The sequence below is a fragment of the Haemaphysalis longicornis genome, unplaced genomic scaffold (assembly GCF_048455015.1).
Source record: "Haemaphysalis longicornis isolate Haplotype H1 unplaced genomic scaffold, Haemaphysalis longicornis Haplotype H1 scaffold_4, whole genome shotgun sequence".
Lineage (NCBI taxonomy): Eukaryota > Metazoa > Arthropoda > Arachnida > Ixodida > Ixodidae > Haemaphysalis > Haemaphysalis longicornis.
The window spans coordinates 206,800,071-206,810,171 of record NW_027526361.1 but is presented as its reverse complement, the minus strand read 5'-3'; the positions used below and the strand labels follow the sequence as shown (position 1 = coordinate 206,810,171).

The 10,101-nt window shown below is 50.7% G+C and overlaps 1 protein-coding gene and 2 pseudogenes across 1 annotated transcript in view; 1 reads left to right on the top strand and 2 right to left on the bottom strand.

Annotated features, from left to right (window-relative positions):
* Window positions 1-10,101, top strand: part of LOC144179627 (uncharacterized) — a 48,819-nt gene that overhangs the window by 17,352 nt on the left and 21,366 nt on the right. The window lies entirely within an intron of this gene.
* On the bottom strand, window positions 1,848-2,845 carry LOC144178900 (uncharacterized; annotated as a pseudogene).
* On the bottom strand, window positions 3,261-8,432 carry LOC144178892 (uncharacterized; annotated as a pseudogene).

The following is a 10,101-nucleotide window of genomic DNA, read 5'->3' as shown; positions in this document are numbered from 1 at the left end:
ATTCGAGGGCGAAGACCCCTGTACGTACGCCTTCACCTTCTGAAGCATGACGTCAGCAAGTACTGCTTGTTCAAACTGCTCTCTCGTCAGGCAAGTTGGTTGGACAATGCAAACAATTTCTTCCTCAAACGTCAGCTTCGAATCTGCCACATGGACTGGCAAACGCGAAAGAGCATCGGCTACTCTGTTTGACGAGCCTTTGTGGTACTGCACCGTAAAATTGTAACGTAGTAGCCTTGCACACCAACGTGCAATTCTGAGTGGGTGGCGGCCTGAGCCCTGCGAGGACAGAAGTTAAACGAGTGCCTGGTGATCTGTTCGGAGAGTGAAGGTACGCCCCCACAGGTAAGAATGCCAATGTTCGCATTGCCAAATGCAGGCAAGTGCCTCTCTTTCGCCAACTGCGTACTTCCTTTCCGCCGACAAGAGCGTGCGCGATGCAAAAGCGATAGTACGAAGTGTGGGACCGGCGCACTGCTGGAGGACTGCTCCGAGTCCACATTCAGACGCATCAGTGGAAATGATAATTGGAAGTGCAGGATCAAACATCTGCAAGACCAGATCTGAGGACAATACAGACTTTATCCTGCGGAAACTTGTATCCACCTCAGCAGACCAGGCGAACTCTTGGTCTTTCCTAAGTAGAACTCTTATTGGCTCCACCATCTCGGCTAAGTGTGGAATGAACTTGACGTAGTATTCTACTAACCCAAGAAACGAACGGAGTTCAGCGGCATTGTTTGGAACTGGAGTGTTCACCAATGCGTCGACTTTCCCTGGCAGTGGCGAAATACCAGGAGTCACCTTGTGGCCCAAACATTCAAGCTCCTGAACTCCGAACACACATTTACTGTTCAGCTTCAGACCTGCGTCCTTGATATGCTGTAGAACTATCTCCAGGTCCTTTAGGTGCTCCTCAGCCGATTTACCAAACACAATGACGTCGTCAATGTAGTTACCAGCACAATCGCGGAGTATGAGAGACATCATACTCTGGAAAGCCGCAGGTGCTGACGCTAGCCCAAAACAAATGCGTTTGAACCGGTACAGCCCATCATGTGTAATGAATGCAGTCAAGTCCTTACTCTCAGGATCCAGGAGAACTTGGTGATAGGCAGAAGCTAAGTCAAGCTTCGAAAAATGCATTGCCCCCACCAAAGCATGAAGCAACTTATCCATGTGCGGCAGCGGAAAGCTGTCCGGAACGACCACCTTGTTAGGTTCGCGTACGTCTACACAAAGCCTAATACTGCCATCTTTCTTCTCAGTGACTACAATGGGGGACACCCATTCTGATGCATTGATACATTCAATGATGTCCAAGTTTTCCAAGCGCTGCAGTTCAGAAGACACGCATGTTCTTAACATCAAAGGAAGACGGCAAAGTTTTGATGCTACCGGCTGAACATCCGCACGTGTCGTAATCCTGTGAACAAAACCTTTTGCAAGACCCAACTCATTTGTGAAGAGGGAGCCAAACGTTTGCTGAAGTTCTGGTGGCAACTGCGTGGACAACTCGAACGGACATGACAAAGCTACTTCGACATTCGGTACCGCACTGGTTTGAAAGCACTGCAGTTGAGACCCTTCAATGCACAGCTTCTATGCCCTAATACCATCCAAGCCTGCGAGAGAAGTTCCCTGTTCGACGACATAAAACAACAGCGGTGCGCTGCGATTCTCGCAGGAAACTTCCGAAAAGAAGCAGCATCAAACCAAAATTGGTCGTTTTGAATATTCCAGAAGTGTCACACGAGGAACGGGAAGCAGGTGCACACTTGGAAAATGCTGGTCAAACAACTTACCCGAAATAATTGAAACCGAAGAGCCACAATCAACTAACAGTTTCAATTTAACCTGCCCGACTTGAACGTTAATGTGTATTGCCGATGCAAGAGGCTGTTGAACCACAAGAACCTGTGAAGTTTCATCCTACGACAGGCCATCAGCTGAAACTTCGTGGACAACTGCATGCGACCGTTTCTTGTTGCAAACATTCTCAAAATGCCCGATACGGCCACAGAAGAAGCATTTTCTTCCTTTAGCTGGGCAGCGTTGCTATGAAGCTCGATGCTCGCAAGAACCACAACGAAAACAATGCGAAGAATTCACGTGTTGCTGCAAATTCGACGGACGGCGCTCTCGAGAAGAGGGGCGGTTCCCATGCGTACCTGCCTTATCACGCTGACCGAAAGTGCGAGCGCGCGACCGTGAATGCGGTGACGGCGACAAACTGTCCTTTGTGCAGGAATATTGGCTGCACAGAAACAGAAAATTCCTTCATTTCCGCGGCTGCTTGCTCGATTTGACTCGCGAGAGCAACTGCCTTGTCAAACGACAGGGAAGACCCTTCTAACAAAAGACGTTGACGAACGCGATCCGACGACACACCGGCAACAAACTGTTCGCCTAACGTCTCTTCCGGCGATTTAAACGAGAACATCGCGGCGAGCTCTGTGAGAGCGGCCACGTACTCTAGAACCGACGCGCCTGGGGACTGAATCCGGTGGTGAAATCGGTGGCGCTCGACGACCAGGTTGCAGGTAGTGTCGAAGTGCTTGGCAAGTGTCGCTACCGCGGAGGCGTACATGTCTCGCGTATCTGCAGCCCCTTGCTTCTCGATCTGCTCAGGCACCTGCGACACAGGCAGGGTGCTGAAAATGCGTTGACCTTCGGGTCCCAAACAGTGAAGTAGAAGAACCTCGCGACGCTCGGGAGGGTATTCGGAAGCACCGGATGCCAACAGGTACACCTCGAACATGTCGTGCCATCGTGACCATGGTTGCACGCGGCGACCGGGTGTCGGGAGGAACGGCTCCGGTGGGGTGATGCCGGCGAAAGCCATCGGGTAGGCGTGGCTGGTTGGGTCCCGGGCAATTACATGAGAATGCGGTTGTAAGTCCTCGTCGCCATTGTAATGATGGAGTGACGTGACCCCTACACCAGGCGCACGTGTGGCATTCTGCCCTTTAATAGACGTTGCACAAATATATACACGCACAAGGATACAGTGTTGCAAACCCAAACACTAAAACCGCATCTGAAAGTACATCAATATATATAGGATACAACACTGACCAAGGTGTAGAGGCGCCTCCCGTTCGGCGGGCCGGCATGCACTCTGTAGCCGGGAAGGGACAGTGCATCTGTCCTAGTCTCTTGCAGTAGAAGCACATCCGGCTTGCTAGCGGCGTGCTCAATGTGCTGTTGAAGAACTGCCTTTTTTCTTGTTGAGGCCACTCAGTTCCACTGCCACACTGTTACGCCTGTTGCGTTGGAGGCCATGATTGCCCTAGCCTGAAGGAGGGCCCTTGGGTTCCTTGGTTTAGTTGCGCGATTAGGGGTGCGAACGTCGAGTGACTTGCAATTGGTCGTAGGGTTCTCTCCAGGCAGGTAAGTCTGCTTATGTTCTCCGTTTGGAAGGTTTCGATGGCTCGTGTCATTGATGTGAACAGTTCTTCGAGCTTGGTGAATTTGACTTCGAGGTTGTGGCCACTGTCGCTGTTCTTGCTACCCTTGTGTTTGCGTGGCTGCACGGCTCGTTTCTTCGATGCCGGCTCCTTGTCGGTCGACTCCTGCTTAACCATGACTTCTTCTGTCTTGTTAATGTTGCTGGTTGGACTGGAGCTTTGTTGATCGATGCTGCGAGTTCGTTTCGGATCTCCGCGATCTCCTTGGTGAGGTTGTGAATAGTGGCACGCAGAGCCGCATTTTCTTCCCTCAATGTTTCAATGATTTCTCACTCCTTGTTCGCAGCCTTGTCTTCCTTCTTGGCATTGTCGTTGTTGTTGTCACTTAAGATGCTCTTCGTCATTACCCGCGCTGCATCGACCCAGCTTACACGGTCACGCGAAGGTGCTCTTTTGCTTGTTCCACTGCGCTTATTTCTGCTGACTCCCCTTGCGACTGTTATCCCTGGACTGTGGGCGATTTCGCGAGGGCGTCCTTGATTTGCGAGCAGATGGCGTGTCGAGCGGTGGAAAGTCGCTCTCTGTCGGCAGCTGCTGTTCGGCCTTTAGACGCTCCCACTGGCGCTTGCACATAACATAGGGAATTTTATATCTAGCCTTGCACGTTCTGTCTGCAGTCAGGTGCGCGCCGCCGCATAGCTTGCATTTGGGTATACACGGATGGTCGTCTTTGGGGTTTACGAGTCCGCAGCCTCTGCATATTTTGCTCGAAGGCGTGGGGCACACGTCTTTGCGGTGTCCAATGCGGCCGCACTGGTGACATACGTCGATCTGTTTCCGGTACAGATGACACGGTAAAAGTGTGACTCCATAGCGAACGAAGTTTGGCACCTTTGGTCCCTTGAAGGCCGCGATGATGGTAGTGGTGCTGCCGATTCTCTTCACACCGACTGCAAGCGGGTTCGTCTCGTTGACAATGTCACGGTCGAGTTGTTCTGCGCTTGTGGCGATGGGGATGCCCCGGATAATGCCCTTTACGGTGGCGTGCGGTGCCGTGCGGTACGCGCTGGTCTCAAAGGGTTTGTCTTGTATAACGATCTCTTGAATTCTGGCGTACCGGGCGGCGTTGCTGTCCTTGAGCGTGCTGATGATCATTATATTTTGCTGTGCGTTCGGGCAAATAGTATCCGTCGCGCTTTCCTCGCTTGTGATTTCGGCTGCGGCAAGAATGGCCGCGGCGACAGTCGTAGTACCGATCTTGATTATATCGAGTCCTCCTCTAGGCCTAATGACTATCTTGTTCTCCTCCAGCGGCATAGCTGGCATGCATGCTGCCTTGATGGCAGTGTTGTACGGAATGGCGTTACAAGAAACGGCGTTCCTGGAACTAGTTCCTTTTTTGAGGAACGGAGGAACGCCACCGTTCCATTAGGGGTCGGTGGAACTGTAACGGTAACTCGTTACGTTTTTGAAGGAATGGCAGGAACGGCGTTCCTGCCGTTACATCGCTAGGATTTGGCTGTTTTTGATGCCAAGGCTCGAGTACAAAAATCCACAAGTCGCTACTGCGTTTCTCTTCCTAAAAGCTGGTCAATTTGCCCGCCCTTCAGCTGTAAGTGCTTCCTCGACGGTCAAAGGCAGAAGAATAACCACGCAGCAGGCCGCAGCTTGTGCTTGCTTTCATGCTGGTTGAACTTACGCGCTGTTCGTCGGGTGAATAACGTAGCCGCAAGAATGCTTTTCCCCTTTTATCGTTTGCCTGGGGAGGCCAGGACGCGCGTCTGGCCGATAGAATTGGTCCGTGGCGGGGAAAGAATACCGGATCCGGAGATTTCGGTGCGGGACATTTAGGTGCAAGACGTTTCGGTGAGGACATTTCTGTGCGCGGACGTTTTGGTGCACGTCGTCTTGGCCCAGACATTTTGAGTGACGGGATGTCCTAGGCATTCTTTGAACATTTTAGCTTTAATATTGTAATTTCGTCAGTTGATATGATTTTACGTTCGAGACTTGTGCTTGCGCCGCCGTGTGTGGAAACGAATGCTAAACCCTGGCAGAGCATTGCCACGTAAAACCCAATTTCTGTAGTGATGGTAGGAGGAGGAGGAATGCCTTTTATGAATGAAGAGAAGTCAGCCTGGCAGCGATCTTGGCTTGCTACTCCACATGAACATGAGATGTGCGAAAGTGAAGGGAAACGAAGACACAAAAAGTCATACAGACACTACAAAGGCAAATAAGCACACAAACTGACAAATGCAGGATCACGCACACGGCGCACAAACAGAAGTGAAGTTAAGGCAAACATTCACAGAGTTTCGTTCAGGCCGGAGTCACAGAGAAATGACACCAAAGACCGTGTACTCCATGTTGCCGCGGCAGTTGAGTGCCAAGGACCCATGGCGTCACAAAGCTTCAATGGTGCATCAGCTGATGCCCGGTATTGTGGTGACGATTCGCCAGGGGGAGTACAACCAGGGCAGGAGATGAAGCGGCGCAGGGCACTTCTGACACAAGGGTGGTAGAGTGTCTTGTACCTTTAAGGCCGAGCTAGAACTCAGCGGATGTCCATGGGCCCTAGTCACCAGCCGCAGATGTAGGCGAAGATGCTACTCTTTCACCAATGCACTAGGTAAGAAGCCCCTAGACTCTCGTATGGTCCCCAGCGTAGAAGTTGTCTTCGAAAGACCCAGACAAAACCGCAGAGCTCGGGCCTGCATACTTTCTAACAGCCTTGTAAAGAGGGCCGAGTACTGGGAGGCTGTATCGGAGCAGTCCTTCACAGAGGGCTGTGTAGAGACGTAGGAGGGGCCCAGCAGAACAAATTAACGTTGTTAATTTGCATCCGTTCAACCTTTTTTTCTTTTAACATTCATGTGAACAACCCTACTACATTAAGTGTTACCAAAGCGCTTTGCTTTCACTTCACCCAACGGTGCAAGACGCTGCTGCTTTCCGTCCATCCTCCTCAGCCACCCCGCCCCCCCCCCACCCCCCCGCAGCGAAACAACCGCGACAAAAAAAACAGAAAAGCGAGGCAGGTTAAGCGCGTGTGCATTCCGTTTTAATTATTTTCTCAATCAATCTCCTATTTGTTGCATTCGGTGTCGGTTCTAATTAAAACTAACCAACCAATGATCGAACTTACGGTGGCATTACTTAGGGGAGGGGAAGGCTGAGCCCCGCCGGCTACCAGCCCCCTCGGTAGAGAGAGAGGGGTGTCACTTGTGGTTCACCATTGCGTCAACTGGAATTCGAAAACTTGAAGACGACTGTTGCCGCTCTCGTCACACTAGCCTATTCAATGTTTTGGCTCCTTATAATGCGAGAAAACAATGTATGCCTGGGGTGTCCATTATATGCGCGGCTCCCACTGGGGAGACTGAAGGCGAAGAAAGCGATTCATGGAGTGGGGGCGCCATCGGTATGACCGCGACGCGCGGAAGGACGTAGCCAGCAAACGATAGTGGCCATTGTGTTTTCAGCGGCTTTTTGTTGCACATTATAGAGGTTTCGTGAGCTCCTGGTGAATGTAAAGCTTTTTCCTGTATCACTGCGGTGAGGCTTCGGAGACCGTGAACTCCGCCACGCCTGTAGGATTTTCAGGGGAAGCCGAAAATAATATGACTGAACAAGAAATCTGGTCGAGATTCGAGCGTGCAGGCGGGGAGGGGGGGGGGGGGGGGGCTAGAACAAAGAAATAAAATCTGGTGAATGTAGGCATGTAAACATAAAACAAAGGTTGGTTTTCCCGAACACTATGGGTGCAATTTGTATGCACAACCCGTACGCGCTTAATCAACACTTAAGACATTAGAAGCTGCGGCTGACTTAAAAATGCCCGTTCTTCCTCCACGACAATATCCTAAACCAGTGTTTCGCACATTCATTTTAGCAAGGCAGCCCAGCCTACGTTATACCCTTCATAAGGTTTTCTGCATTCTGGGGGGCTAGCTAATGTTTGTTACGTTTTGGATATTCAGGGTGTGCATGTAATTTATGTAATTTGAGGTTGCGTATTAAAAAAAAAAAAGGCGTCGGAGCATCGTAAAAACCGGTTAATTGTCTTAGCTAAAAAAGAGCGAATATAAATTAACAACGTGTCGTAAATGAAAAAAAAAACGTGTGCTAAAGATTTCAATCGGCTGCATAACAGGTGTCCCCAGGAATAGGTATTAAACAAAAATATATAAATGTAGAATTTCTAAAAAATATAAAAAAATAACTTCACTGCTCCAGATTGTTCTCCATACCAAGGTTAAGCAGAAATAAAAATGTAACGGCTGTCACAAACAGGCAAGCCCAGGATAATTTGGTCGCCGAAAAGTTTGCGCACCGAAATGTCCGTACACCGAAATGTTCATGCACCGAAATGCCCGTACACCCATATGTTCGTACACAGAAATTTTCGCACCGAAACGTCCTGTACCGGAATGTCCTAGAGCCGTATGGAGTTTACAGGGTGCTCCCTGAAAAAATTCGCCTAGGAGATTTTCTTTTGATTATTTTTATCTCCAGATAATTGCTGCCGGCGGTGTTAATATTCGTATAATATACGTAGTTCTATGTGTTTTAAATTTCTCACTTAATTTCGCCCCAGGATTATCTGACACTATATTTTAATTTAAAAACCTAATTGTAACGTTAATGTAACGACACGTTCTAATGTTCGAAGTGGAACTGGAACGCGTTTCTTTCGCGATAAAGGAACTTGTAACAGGAACTCGCTTCAAAATTGGCAAGGAACGAGGAACGAGCTTTCGTTCCTATTTTAGAGGAACGTGTACAACACTGCTTGATGGCCAAGGCCCTAACACCCTTGTTGAATTTCGGTGTCTTTCTTACTTGATTTCCGACACCAGCGAGCTTGTCAACGAGGTCGTGCTGGCGGAGTCTCGACATAGGCTCTCCCGCTAGCGTCCATCCGGCGTCATTTTGGAACTCTTCGGGTGTAATGTCTTCGCCCTGTACTTGAACGCACATTTAGGTGCCGAAGTCTGTTGTTCGAGAGGACGTCTCCATCTCCTAGCGAAGCGACGATCACCGAAGCGGCGAACCGCGCCGGTGCGACGGCGAGGACGCGTGGCGCTCACCGAGCACGCCTAGGCTTAGTGGCCCTTTGCACGGCGGTGGTGAAAAAGTCCAGACATTCGCTGAAAAAGGCGTACTTCTGGGGTTCGATGATAACGGCCGGTGCTTCCCTAGCTCACGGACACATTAATACAAACAAAACATCGATTCCAGCGAATTAGCTCTGCGAAATCAGTCATAAAATATGGAGCCGACGTGATCGTGGCGGTTCACTTCGGCGATCGCAGCGCCTTCTAAGGGCAAGATAAAACCATCGGTTCGTAGTAACTTTTGAGACGGTCAACGCGCACAGTTTCGCGACCATGACAACGAAGGTCGAGAGACAATGTGAGCGGCTCAACTACGTAGTTCACTGGGGATGCGCGCTCGATTACACGGTCAGGACCATGATATTTGGACAGTACCTTGTGAGCAAGACCAGGAACAGTCAAGGGTATCCACAGCCACACAAGTGAACCGGCAGCGAACTCAGGGGGCGGTGTTCCACCGTCGTGACGCTGCTCCTGGGGAGATTGCTCCTCGGAAGTCGGGGCCCTGGCGAGCTGGCGGCACTCTTCGGTGTGCCGAGATGCCTGTGACACGGGGGTACATTCAGATGCATCCGGTTGGTACGGCAGGATGGTGTCGAGCGGACATGGCAGTTGCTTGAGTGCCCGTGTTGTACGCATACGTTACGTACGGAAGAACATGGTCCAAGTCGGTGTGGACTGCCGAAACATAAATTGCCAACATATCGCCCAGTGTCCGATTAAATATTTCCGTGAGCCCATTGGTCTGTGGATGGTAAGAAGTGGTGGTGCAGTGGATAACGTTGCACTTTGCGAGCAGGGCTTCAATTACTTCAGATAGAAACACACGGCCTCTGTCGCTGAGACACTCTCTAGCGGCACCGTGACGAAGAATGAACCGGCGTAGGAGAAATGAGGCGACCTCACGGGTGTTAGCGGCTGGTAGTGCGGCGGTTTCAACGTATCTCGTTAAGTGGTCTACCGCGATGACGGCCCAGCGGTTTCTGGAAACTGTGTAGGGGAGCGGCCCATACAAATTGATTCCTACGCGGTTGAAAGGTCGTACGGGACACGGCAGGGGCTGCAACGGAGCCGGTGGTTTGTTTGGTGGGGACTTACTGCGTTGACATTTTTCACAGGAACAGATGAACTTGATGACAAAAGTGCACATTCCACGCCAGTAGTACCGCATGCGGAGACGTGGGTATGTCTTCAGTACACCAGCATGACCACACTGCGCATCGGCGTGAAAACATGCGCAAATGTCTGAACAGAGATGGTGGGGAATAACGAGGAGCCATTTCCGGCCGTCTGCGTTATAATATCGGCGGTACAGAAGCTCGTGACGAATAGCGCAGTGAGTGGCCTGTCGCCGCACAGCTCGAGGGGCGTTTGGCGAAGCAGGGTTTGTCAGAACGTCCAAAAGAAAAGTGATCCAGGGATCCTTGCGCTGCTAACGAGGCATGTCGTCAAGTTACAGAGAGGACAGAATTGCGTCTACTGATGACAAAAAGGCACTGTCGGCGGTCACAGAAGAGCGTGAGAGTGCATCGGTGTCGGTGTGTTTGTGGCCAGAACGATAGAGCACTCGA